The sequence below is a fragment of the Polyodon spathula genome, chromosome 10, assembly GCF_017654505.1.
Source record: "Polyodon spathula isolate WHYD16114869_AA chromosome 10, ASM1765450v1, whole genome shotgun sequence".
Classification (NCBI taxonomy): Eukaryota; Metazoa; Chordata; class Actinopteri; order Acipenseriformes; family Polyodontidae; genus Polyodon; species Polyodon spathula.
In genome coordinates, this window is record NC_054543.1 from 33,720,015 (window position 1) to 33,723,817 (window position 3,803).

Genomic DNA, 3,803 nt, shown 5'->3' on the forward strand with positions numbered 1-3,803 from the left:
TTTGCGGTGACTTCTCATTGTGTCTTGTTCGTCGTAAATTGTTTTTCTTTCAAGGGAAATTGGTTGTCTGTTTCCAGTTAAAGTTTGCATTAATTTTAGCATTTGCTTAAAATTTTCCTACAAACATTATGCACCTGTACTACAATCTGACAGAGTACCACTTTCTGACATTCACAGGTCAAGTTTTGGTACACAGGTGACACTTTTGGCTTTAGTTATAATATCACAGTCTCCTTGACTTTTATAACCCTAGGCTATAGTTTAGAATGCTGCCTCTAAATCACTACTATTTCGGTAGGGATTATTGTTGTGTGCGCTGGTAACAAACACACTGTTATGTATTGTATTGCAAGCCCTCCATAACGTAATGCTGATATCCACTTAAGACAAGATTTTCTAATGGCTGCCACTGAGACATACTTGTTATTGCTTACATGCCATTCCAAGCGAACGCCCCCACCAATTTCCACTCTCCAACCCTACATAGGCCTGTACACCCTCCAAATGATGCTCCCGTATTGTTACAACCAGCACTCCTGATAACCTGCGTAAAAGGTGTCTTACACATTGAAAAAATCTGAACTATGCATAATATTTAAATGTAATGCTTAACGACTAAGCTTAGCAATTTTTCTGCATAGCTTGGGCTTGCAGGTTATCAAGCATTTTGTATTTCATTGGATCCAGGCGTCCCAATGTTCAGTTGTAAGCAAGCAAGTTCAGTTGGCTAAGTCCCCGCCAAGAAAAAAAAAAAGATGAATGCAAGAAAACCTTTCGAATTGCCCCTAATACCTCTAGGAAAAGTTCTGCTGAGTAAGACAACTTTTTTTTTTTTTTTTTAGTATTAGGGCTCAAATTCCTGTTTTCTAATTGTAAACACAGACAATTAGGCTGGTGAAACATTCAATATATTCTGAATTTATTAAGAGACAATTCATGCAGGTAACACTGAAATCAAAATCACATCACATTAAGTCCTATTAGTAGATTCCTGTTATTTGCAAAGTTCAACTGCCATTAACAACTAATGTTTTACAGCAGTGGTTCCCAACCCTGGTCCTGGGGACCCACTGTGTCTGTTGGTTTTCATTCAAACTGAGCTCTCAATTACTTAACTAGACCCTTAATTGAACTGATAATTTGCTGAATTAGACCTTTTTAATTACTTTTAGCTCTTAAACAGTTTCATATACAACTGTTAAGAGCGGAAAACATCTAAAAAGGTCTGATTCAGCAAATTATCAGTTCAATTAAAGGTCGAGTTAAGTAATTGAGAGCTCAGTTGGAATGAAAATCACAGCCACAGGGGGTCCCCAGGATCGGCATGGGAACCACTGCCTTACAGTATGTATGATTGGAGTACTACTGGTTGATGTTTGCTTGACCAGTACTCCAAATGAAAAACACCTATGCTTTTCTGTTTGTTGATATTGAATGCTTTGAGACTGCCATCTAGTGTAGAATAAAGTTATTTACAAAACTTTGAGTTAGCATTCTATAAATAAGAGGTTACAAACTCCGTTCCTGGAGGGCCACAGTTTCTTCTGGTTTTTCACCCGCACTCATTTACTTAATTGGTCTAATTATTTGACTAATTGGACAAATTTAACACTTCTTTTCAGACCTCAAAATGTTTTATAGGTAGTGTACCTTGAATCACGTGCATTTTTGAACCCATCAACTGTAAAAGACCCTGAAAAAAATAATGTCCAACTGAATATACAATTAGATTAATGAAGTTAATTGAGAGCTTAAGTTGGAACGAAAACTAGAAGATCCTGCAGCCCTCAAGAACTGGAGTTTGACATCCCTGCTCTATATACTGTAAATATTACAACACTCAGATTTGAATTAATCATCTTTAAATTATAATATAGTAAATCATTATTTTTCCAGCAAAAGATCAACCAGTCACCCTGTCCTTTTCATAACATTATGGATAATTTTCTAGGCTATAGTGGTAATGAGCTACAAAATATGTACAATTAAACAGCTATAAACAACTGGCAAGTGACAACCATTGCTGTTAAATAACTTTTTTATCAGTTAAATAAAATAAAAATAAGTCAAATAAAAAATAAATAAAAAAGGAGGTCAATTCATAGCCCCTATTATTCTGTCCAGGGTGCATGTATTCATTTGTTTACTGCGTAAATATTGACAGTTGGCAACAACCAATGGTGCTTTAAAGCAATGTTTTATTCAAAACTAAATCTGCTGTATTTCTCAATGAAATAAACAGGTAATATTTTTTTTTTTGACTGCAAAAATACAAAAACTGTTTAATATGTTGGTTTCATCAAAAACTGTTTAATATGTTGGTTTCATTTTGAGAAACAAAAATTTGCACCTGCAAGAAATCACTGAATCGTTGTGTTGGCCTCAGTCTACAACCTGAATGCATATTGTTGATTGTATTTTTCTAAAACAGGTGCAGTTCAATATCGTTGCTCCTTGCCATAGATGTATTAACTTGTTTAATTTATCTGGTAGATTCTTGCCCAAAGGATAGTAGGACCTTTGTTATTAAACACAGTAACACCTGTGTTTTTACTTTTCGCAAAAATCATACCAGTGATGATTTGCGGTCGGTTGACCTACCTTTGGGGATCTGCCTCTTGTCTTTTACACTGTGGCATTCTCAGAAAGATGTTAAAATAAAACAAAATACTCAAAAAAGAGCAGTGCTCCTTCCTTATAAAGGCAGCCTTTTACACCATGGAACAGGTTATAAGGTGTTATCGTCTTGGCTCCCATTAACCCATAATTCCATTACAATAGAGCTTCTTTGCACTGGGATTCTCGTTATAAGGCTGGACACAATTACCTATGGTTCCCGAGAAAAGAACTGTATAAGAAAAAGTCAGGTCAGGCTATGGATGAATTAAAATACTGTTAACACAGTTTACTGCTCCTACTAACTGGCCCACCTGTACCGTTGTACCAATAAATGGTACCATGCAGTGTACAATGTAAATATCTTAATAAATACACAGTTAAGTTTCTGCATTGGTACTTAATATAATACATTTAAATGAACCATTACTATGTATGTCTACCAAAGACATTTTTAAATGCTGTGTGCAAAAATATAGCCATCATTATCTAACTGATAGTTGGAGATAGAGAATGAATGTTTATTGTGTACTGCAAATACATGAAATACAATAATACATACATGCTTATCTATATAACAATATACAGCGATTAATTATACACATTACATATTGTATGATGTACAAATTCATATTATGGAGACAGAACAATATTTTATTCAAAAAGCATTTTACCTTTCTACCAATAATTTCCTATCAAATAAAAAAAAAAAAATAATCAAACAGGACATGCTGTACAAAACTAAATTCTAACAGATGTTACAAAGTAGAGACAATCCAAGAATGGCTGTCTAATAGAGTGTGCACGCTCTGTGGGCCAGGGCCAGTCCCTGCGCCCAGTAATGCACTTCAGGCTCTGTGCATAAAACATCCAGATACAGTTGACACCGCCTAATTGGGATACTGATAATAGGGATTTCTGCTTAAAATTGGATACAACTGTAGAAGATGGGTCATTCCAATGCTATTTATGTCGTTTAACTGGGATTTTGTATTTTTAAATGATGAATGGAGATTGCTTTTCAGAGCAAGACAGGTATGCGTTGCACAGTGCAGTCAGTAAACTACGCTGAACTCTTGGAGCTAGAGTGTCATGTGGTTTCTCTGGCTGCTGTTGCAAAGAAAGCTGGCGTTTCAACATCACAGGTGCCTTGCCTTGTGATAAGATGGGATTTCATTTAGAAATAA